The 10,259-nt window shown below is 38.5% G+C and overlaps 1 pseudogene; it reads right to left on the bottom strand.

Moving 5' to 3' along the window:
* Positions 1–2,399: 2,399 nt before the first annotated feature.
* Positions 2,400–10,259, bottom strand: part of LOC119189514 — a 9,687-nt pseudogene continuing 1,827 nt past the window's right edge.

Below are 10,259 nucleotides of genomic sequence, written 5' to 3'. Positions count from 1 at the left end.
ATGTTGTATCTAAAGCGGTCTGTTTTGATGGTTTAATATGAGTTACTAAACTGAGAGTTGGTTCCATTTTCTATCGTATGATTCTTTGTATTCGTAGCTCGATTCACATCTATACTATTATATAAAGCTGAAGAGTTTGTTTGTTTGTTTGTTTGTTTGTTTGTTTGTTTGTTTGTTTGTTTGTTTGAACGCGCTAATCTCAGGAACTACCAGTCCAAATTGAAAAATTCTTTTTGCGTTGGATAGCCCTTTGTTCGTGGAGTGCTATAGGCTATATATCATCACGCTATACCCAATGGGAGCGGGGCAGTAATGGCTAATCTCAGGAACTACCGGTCCAAACTGAAAAATTCTTTTTTGTAGGATAGCCCTTTGTTCGTGGAGTGCTATAGGCTATATATCATCACGCTATGACCAAATAGGAGAGGAGCAGTAATGACTAATCTCAGGAACTACCGGTTCGAACTGAAAAATTCTTTTCGTGTTGGATAGCTCTTTATTAATGTAGTGCTATAGGCTATATATCATCACGCTATGACCAATAGGAGCGGAGCAGTAATGGATAATCTCAGGAACTACCGGTTCGAACTGAAAAATCTTTTTGTGTTGGATAGTTCTTTATTCGTGGAGTACTATGGGGTATATATCGTCACGCTATGACCAATAGGAGCGGAGCAGTAATGGCTAATCTCAGGAACTATCAGATCGAACTGAAAAAAATATTTTTGTGTTGGATAGCACTTTGTTCCTGGAGTGCTATAGGCTATATATCATCACGCTATGACCAATCGGAGCGGAGCAGTAATGAAACATGTTGCAAAAACGGGGAAAAATTAGTTTTGAGAGCTTCCGTTGCGTGCGCTGCGTAAACGGTTAAAGTTATGCAACAATGATGTATGACGGGATTATTCCCCTTAAAAAGTTCTAAAAATCTATACTATTATATAAAGCTGAAGAGTTTGTTTGTTTGTTTGTTTGTTTGGACGCGCTAATCTCAGGAACTACCGGTCCAAACTGAAAAGTTCTTTTTGCGTTGGATAGCCCTTTGTTCGTGGAGTGCTATAGGCTATATATCATCACGCTATACCCAATAGGAGCGGAGCAGTCATGGCTAATCTCAGGAACTACCGGTCCAAACTGAAAAATATTTTTGCGTTAGATAGCCCTTTGTTAGTGGAGTGCTATAGGCTATATATCATCACGCTATACCCAATAGGAGCGGAGCAGTAATGGCTAATCTCAGGAACTACCGGTCCAAACTGAAAAATTCTTTTTGCGTTGGATAGCCCTTTGTTCGTGGAGTACTATAGGCTATATATCATCACGCTATACCCAATGGGAGCGGAGCAGTAATGGCTAATCTCAGGAACTACCGATTCGAACAGAAATTTTTTGTGTTGAATAGCCCTTTGTTTGTGGAGTGCTCTAAGTTATATATCATCACGCTATGACCAATAGGAACGGAGCAGTAATGAAACATGTTGAAAAACGGGAACAATTTATTAGTTTTGAGAACTTCCGTTGCGTGCGCTGCGTAAACGGTTAAAGTTATGCAACAATGATGTATGACGGGATTGTTCCTCTTAAAAAGTTCTAAAAAATATATTATAAAACAAAGCCCTCCGCTGTATCTGTTTGCCTGAACGTGTTAAACTCAAAAACTACCCAACGTATTAAGATGAAATTTGGTATGGAGACAGTGTTAGACCCTGCGAAGAACATAGGCTCCCGGGAAACTACTATTTTTATAACGTAAAACTTTAGCCTGAAAAACTTTATAACGCGGGCGGAGCCGCGGGCAAAAGCTAGTAAAATATAAACTCATAGCAAAAAAAAATGACAATATAATAAAATTTATATTAAATTACAAATATTATGTTCTGCAACAAATCAGTCAGTCATGTTATTACACGAGCTTTTTTAAAGTTGATAGCACCCTTTAGTAACTTACCTTAGTCCAAAATATAAAGCCAAGTCCAAATAAAGCCAGCTGGTTTGTTTCATATACAACCATAGCTATGGTTGTATATTTATTGTAGGTTTTATAGATAAAGTGATCGAAGGCAGGTGTCGTAAAGTAATTGAAATGCGAGTCACTAACTCACTCGCACGTGCTAGTGGCTCACTACTGCGGTATGCTCAGTATGTTCTATCTTCTCATAAATGTGCGAGTCCAGCTTCTACAACTGTACGTTCTATATTTTTTTGAGATTATAGGTCAGGTTTTATTTTTGGCTCAGGGTAGTGCAAATATTTAAGTGAATATTAGTTTTGTATTATGTGAATTATGTATATTTGCAGTTATTTTCTAACGCCATTTTAATGTTTAAATAATCCTTTCTTATTTTTTTATGATCAATAAATTGATAATAATGTTTATATAAATAAAAGCCAGTGTGTTTGCTTTAAGTCGTATATTCGTTGAGTCATCTCGTATTTACAATCCTTAAAACTAATCATACATTTTTTTATACATTTTTCATTAACTTCCTTACATCACTACTACTGTCCATTTGTATTGCTGTATACAAGAACTTAACAACTATTATTAACACGAAGAAAGATGAAATTTTAGAATAAGTTTTGAGATCACAAATGAAATGTGAAGATCTATACAAACGTTTTGACAAGGAACAGAGCAGAAACAGTGCGGGATCGATCGAGGCGAGCTGATGACGAGAGAGGGGGCGGGGCGGGGGAGGGGGTCGAGGGGGAACAAAGATGGCAATAAATAATGAATTTGAAACGAGACACCACGGTGACAAGGTCGCGCGACTGCACGCATGGCCAACTTTACCAACGCCGGGAAGTAGTTTAGATCGCGTCCGAAAGTAATTAATTTATCACATAATTTGGCAGTCATCATCACGCGCTCCAAGGTCGCGAGTGGTCGTCTAGTACTGGTAGCCGGTCTGGGCGTTGAAGTTGCCGGAGCCGGAGCCGCGGCCGCCGGCGTTGGGGGAACCACCGGCGCTAGCGTTGAAACTGCCGGCGCTCTCCAGCTCCACCAGCACCGCCGGCGCCAAGCCTCCAGCGCCTCCAGCGCGACTAGCACCGCCGGCGCCGGAGCCTCCAGCGCCTCCAGCGCGACCAGCACCTCCAGCACCGAAGCCTCCGGCACCACCAGCGCCTCCAGAGTATCCTCCAGCACCGGAGTAGCCGCCAGCGCCGCCGGCACCAGCACCTTCACCGCGGTAAGTACCTGCAAAGATCAAAGGTGCATTGTTATAATTGAAAAAAGAGAGTTTCATTGCTTTCGTATCGTCAGACAGACGAAAGACATCCTCACCAATGCAATCACAATGTTAATAGTAGTATTGTACCTGCGTTATTAGGCCCTATTTTACAATTCGAAATGCAGGCGAGGATGCTGTATATAAATCACTGCGGTTACTTTACTATCGTAATAATATAGATGTACAATACATTTTTTGTTGTAATAAATCAAAAGATTGAAACATAATTTCAGACAAAGTAAATATAAATGTATGTAATGTAAAGATGTAAAACAATCAGTCGCGCCATTGTTCGATTGTGCAACAGACAGACTTAACATACGCAATGTTACATATTTGTGTGTTATTATTTTCGAATTGGGCTGCGAGGTCGCGAGAGTGGCGTTTTGGATTCACTCTCGTTGAATATTTTATAGTATATATCAAAAAAGTATGTTTTCAAATAAAAATTCGAAAACTTCAATAAGATATTGGAAATTGAAACTTGTAATGACGGCACTTGGATACAGTAATAATCTACACTTTGAGGGTATATAGTTGAATCGGTGGTTGCCTCTAAGACAATTTATACATAATATATATCCTTCTATTTATTTCACATTTTAAAATTTACCAATATGACGCACCGCTATAAAAAAGAAAACATTACCATTAGCTATTAAGTTAAGTAGAAAATATAGTGAAAATGAATTTAATAGATGAATTATTGTCACTGTTCCGCTTCCTTCGGCGGCACAGTACGCATCGGAGTCACAAGGCTACTCGTTAACCTACCGGCCACATCCGCTCTCATATGAAAGGAACTTCCAACCTCTATTCACAGTAACCATAATTATAGACTGTTGAGAGATAAAATAAATGGCACAAAGTTAGAATAACTCCTATATTAAGCTATAAGAAGGTTTTTGAGCTGGAACATTGCCAGTGTGACAAGTATGACTTTAATACAATCGAACTTGTAAGCTAAAGTTAAAAATAAATATAATTTGCAATGTTTTTTTTATATGTATTTTTCAAAGGAACTCCTCCACCTGATGTTGAGTGGAGTAGGCTCCAGATAGTGACTGACCAGAGATAATTCGACATAATTGTCGCCTTTGTTTTAATCTAGGTACACAAACTGATCCCGGAACACAATAGCCGAGGTCTAAAGTGGTGTAGCGATACAAAATGTTCTAGTACCAAAATTTATCTACATATAATAGTGACTAATTTAATACCGTTTCGAGCGAGTCAAAGTTCATAGTGAGTTGTTATTCGGAGCGCATAATTACACATCCTGCTAACGATGATCGATGAGAATTCTACTATCACGAAGAACATTATTTATTTTAATATTTTTGAAAGGGTCGATGACTTCGCGAATCTAGTTAGAAAGGATTAGATTGGTAATAGGATTACATGACTTAGAAGGGGCCACCTGTCATCTACTCTAGCAAATAAAGTCCTATTTTACGGAAAATGAAAAAATGTAAGCAAATATCTACAATACCTTGTAGCATCTTAGCCTGAACTAGGTTCGTCGAAAAAGAAGATGTTCTTAGTTAAGTTTTGTTGTTTGCTTCCCGAAATGTACATACTTACATAGAATTACGCCTTTATCTCATAGCGTAGGTATAGAGTATGGATTGCCACTTTGCACGATTCTGGCATACTTATCTAAATGTACATTAAGATAAAATTGTATCGTATTATTTTTTTCCAGTCAAATATTATGCAGGAATCAAACCCGAGACTATTCACGACCGGCTCATCATGCGCTACACCATGAATATATTTAGCTCTTTTCTGTTACTCAACAACAATACGCATAAGAGCACTTTCCTAAATGCAAGCTTAGCGTAACACGTAACTAGCTGCCGACGTCTATCAACAGCCGACGTGTAGTGACGGATCGGGTGTGATTCCGGGTCTACAGCTTAGCTTTATGCCAAATACTAGGGAGAGTATACGTCTAGTATTAAATGGTAATTAGGGCTCTCTTGACGTGTACTAAATACTACACCATTGTCCTTTCTTTTAGGGCTGTAGCCTAATCTTGTGTTTTTATGGACGATGATCACATAGTATCAGCAAATTTGCTAGTTTACTAGCCTAAGCAAAAAAATACTATCTAATCAAGAACTATGAATTGCAAAGCTCTAGTTAAAATTGAAAACAGACCTTGACACTGACGAAGATGAATTATTTTTCAAGATTTTCAAAGTCTATGAATGTTACTAGACTTAGATTTCAACCCAATTCCATTCGTGCACAAACCGCCTTAAATGTCTATGTAATTATCTTTAGAGTGTTTTGTTCTTGTTCCCATAAGAAATTACAAAACGTGAGAAAATGATCCCGCGCTCCGATTTACGACTCTACTGCGTACAGAATTAGGTAACTTATTGAAATTAGACTGCATTATGAAACTGAAATGCTTTGGAGTTAAGTCTTAATTGTTTTTATCTAGGTTTTACTCGTGTTCTGACTCAGTTAGGACTCTACCTATATTTGTATCCCTTAATATTTTACATTCTAATACGATTTAAGAACAGTAAGCGCATCATCTCGTAGTCATCATTAACTAATATAATCATAAGGAAAACCTTTTTTACGAACAAATTACAATACATTATAACAAAAGCTCCCATCTGCAGTAAAAAGGGCGTAGGTACAACTGCTGCAACCGAGTGTAACTTATTTAAGCCCTATAGTCGAATATAGAAAAGTACACCATTCTAACCTAACCCCGAAAAATTGACATCATTTTTTTCATATCAATGAAAGCCTTATAGTAATAACTTGTCCTTAATCCCCATACAGACGCAATAACTCTACAACTCGACATGTTTTACAAATCTACGCAAATGACATGACCCTTGACTCCCTATTAGATCAACATTGCACCAAGCACCATTTATAAATCCACTTTCGTTCGTAAATTTTAGGGGCACGATGTACATTGCTTGCGAAACTAGTCATTACCAAGATAGAGTCTGCATCGAGCGCGCAGTAGTCATTAGAAACTACAAAGTTCCCGTGCGTTCATTAAGAACATTAGAGGCGGTACGATGGTGCAACGTAATGCTCCTAATTCGCTATTTGTAATGGCGGAAGGTAAAACTAAATTAATATGTTGAAGTAAATTATTTGTTAACAATCTGTTAGCTACCAAAATATTTCATAACAAGATATCTATAGAACTTATAATAACTTATATAACACATATAGGCTGATGGAGTAATTGCCTAAGAGATAGGTACACGTACAAAAAAAAATATTTCTTGTTATGATTTTCATCCCGTAATGCACTCGAGGCAAGCCTCCTTCTATATACCAAATTAAATCCCGGAAAATGCCTTGATATAAAAAAAATATTCCATGCTTCTAAGGCCTCTTTCACTCTTTAAGAAAACCTAAATATCAGACCAGAAAAGTGGAATTATAGTATAATTATAAAATTACTTCAGTCTTACCACCATAAAAGCTCTCGAGGCTTTATAAAAGCCCTTCAAACAAATATGCAGTAAAATAAACAATAGTGTAAGACATTTAGAGGTGACCTTTACATCGATACCCGTCTCACCACGCCTTAACAGTCACGGCACGACATCACGTAAAGCTCTACTTGTAATGAAAGCTAACTGTATTCAATATATTCAATTAGATAGATAATATAAATACGGCAGAATTAATAATGAATTTTAAATTCATTGTTTAGAACGTCTATATGCACGGTGCATGTGCATTGTCCATTCGGGTAATGAGGGCAAACAATATAATATAAGGACGAAACAAAATCTTTAGTCTATATAATTGCCTTGTAGGTAATTTATACAGTAAAGTTATCAAAACTAATAAACTGAAGAAAATGTGTAGTGAGTGTGTAGTTTTCTAACTTCAGGCAGTAATTTCAGGCCAAACACAAAGTTGGTCATGAAAACTACATTTCTAAAATATTGAGCATGTTTTGAACGATAAGATGGAATGATCAGCAATGTTTGAAATGTGAACATACCTGAGAATACATTAAACTACATTTTTAAAAATATTGAGCATGTTTTGAACAATAAGATGAAGGGATCAGCAATGTTTGAAATGTGAACATACCTGATAATACATTAAACTGAAACTATAACAACCGGGTACTCAATAGTTCCCATCCCAAGCCGCGCGCAGCCCGGTTGGTGTGTGATGGGCGCATGCAGCCGACATTACCACATTTAAGTCGTTTGCATCAGTTTCTATGCATTAAATTCCCAAGTGTTTCGCAAACTAACGAAGATATGCCTCATTTAAATGCCCCAATACGTTCGAAACGTGAACTGCCGACCCAGTTATTTAAATCTTTACGCTTGCTGTCTCGAGCGCATCGGCTCGTCTCTGATGCGGCTAGTTTTTATCTCGTCCCGTAAATGGCATCATGTTAGCTGCAATCCGCGAGGTTGCGGTCATTAGTAAGTAAATTATGATGCCTGTCAAAACATTTATCGTTAGTCGGCTATTATTTAATTATCGAATTATATCCAAACCGGTCACGACGCTTGATGCAACAGCTGATCTCACGTCATTTTGTAACTCATCAGATACTGGGCCGCGTTTATTATTAGAGCAATATTACTCTATTAAGGTCAAATGTCAAGTGAGAAAAAGTGATGAGATATCAATAATAAGATGATTACTCGTTTAGTTAAAGGTGTTTCGTGCCAGTACTTAAGTAGTTAATTGGCATCTTTAAGCTGACTGATGGTGGGTGGAAGCTTTATTGCATATAATTGCTAGGATTTTGACAAAATGTTACACAGTTGTTATTCAGTTACGCAAATGTTTCCTAATTTTCGGTGTATCCGTTGTAATAATCGTAGACGCGTCCCACTTTCAAGTGGAATTATACCTACTCATCAGATCAATAAGTGCGGCAAATAGTCGAGGCAAGGTTAAGTTGTGGTTAACGTATTAAGAATCCTGCAAAGCTCACAAGAAATAAATTGTATGTTTTTTCAATTCTAGTGTAACATTAATTCCACATTTAAATCTGATGATTTTTATGAACAATGGTTTTTTGTCTGACAAAGCACTCATTCTGAACCACTGGCGATTAAGGTTCATTAGGACTTGATGCTTATAAAGATGTTTTAGTTTCTTGCGTGCAGAAATATACTTTAATGAAATTAGTTTTGTGCAAAAATTACTGCGATTGGGTTGATACTAATGGGTTTTAATTTACTCTGAGTGTCACTTTATGATTATTTGATGAATGATTCGGTGATTTTACTAGTAATATTTATAGTAGAACAATAGTACGGAATATTATACCAGTTCTAAATTACAAAACTGTAATAACTTCTAATATGATAAACAACTTATAGTATAATATTATGATTTTAGAACGTAGCAAGTAATAAAAAATCACTCACCATCGTCAACAATACCGGCAGCTTCGTCGCGAGCGTTCTGTTCCAAAGACTTGAGGATCTCCTCAGGGATCGGGGGCGGGGTGGGGAGGTGAGCGCCTTGGGGCACGAACCCGTTCTCATCAGCAGTGTAGGTGATGCTGTAGTCTTGGCCGTCGTCGCCCTTGTAAGCGAAGCTGCCCTGCGACTGCACGCCGTTGGTGGCCACTCCCTGAGCGTCAGCGCGGATGCCGTTGGAGGTCTCGAAGTCGTAGGGCGAACCCTTCGGCTGTCACCTCATTGTTCAGTCTGAGGATCTGCGTTAGCGTCAGCGGAGCAGCGGCGCCACCTCGGCCGCTGTATTGTCCGCTAGCTCCACCGCTGCTAGCCGCCGGCTCCGCCAGCGCCGCTGTATCCTCCAGCCTGGCCGCCGAAGCCAGATCCCGCGCCTCCATGGCCAAAAGCGCCTCCGGCACCACCCTCCAAAGCCCGATCCCGCGCCGCCAAAACCTGATCCGGCACCTCCGAAACCGGAGCCAGCGCCTCCGAAGCTGCTGTTGCCCCTTTAGGTCCGGCTCCTCCGAAGCCAGGCCCGAAGCCCGCGCCTGCGTTGCCTCTGGGCGGCAGGTACTTGTTGTCGAGGCGATCTGCCAAGCAGACACCGAGGACATAAGGAAGACGAACTGTGGGCGAAATGTATATAATTAATATATACTAATTGAGGAGACACAAGAAATCCTAATCACATAGAATTTTGGTATTGGAAATTTGGTTCCTTACGACGCAGTATGTAGCTAAAGAATTAAACTGAATCTTGTCCCTATCTTCCTTTTAATTCTAAACATGTTTTATGCGCTCTTCTTTACATTGTAACAGTAAAAAATAAGCATAAACAAGACATAAATGGAGTGCAGTGGATCTTGAATTACTGCATAAATTAATACTCCTTAAGGATAATTATAAACTTGACCTAGAAATTGACATAATAAAAACATACTACATTATGCTTAGAAACGGTATTAGTAGTTTTTATGCCTGATCATTTACATAATTATTTTATTTTTACTAGAGCAATACAAACAGTTTCGCAGCTCCGCGGGTGTCGGCTACACGAGAAACCGTGGGTTTGATTCCCAATTATAAATATGTTTGGAATCAACAATTAATACTTTCGACTCTTTGTTATGCGACTAACTGACGTTTTCACATGCGCGATAGTCAGTAACATATTTTAAAAAGTCTAAACCATGCTAGGTGCAATATTTAGGTTACAAACATGAAAAATTATTAGAAATGCTTATATTCTTGATTTTATAGCAGTACTAACTTTACACAACCATTTCATTATATTCTGTTCAAATCGTTTTTTACATTAATCTTATATCTCTGAAATTTTCCCGCGACTACGTTTTGCCTTCGTTTTACACAACTGAAAAACAAGACAAAGTTTTCTCACCGCAGTACACACCAAGCTTATTAGCATCACTAGCCTCAACTATGAACAAGAACTGCATTCGTCACCCTAAGTATAGATAAGCCTCATAAGTGGTGCATACTAGCGTCAGTGTTAAACAAGTCCCAAATGAATCCTAAGATCTATGACCGAAGCGGTATGGTATGTCATCACGCTAAGGTGTCTTCTGGTTTG

This window comes from Manduca sexta, chromosome 16 (genome assembly GCF_014839805.1).
Source record: "Manduca sexta isolate Smith_Timp_Sample1 chromosome 16, JHU_Msex_v1.0, whole genome shotgun sequence".
Lineage (NCBI taxonomy): Eukaryota > Metazoa > Arthropoda > Insecta > Lepidoptera > Sphingidae > Manduca > Manduca sexta.
Note: the sequence above shows the minus strand (reverse complement) of the source record. Positions and strands in the feature narration are given on the sequence as shown.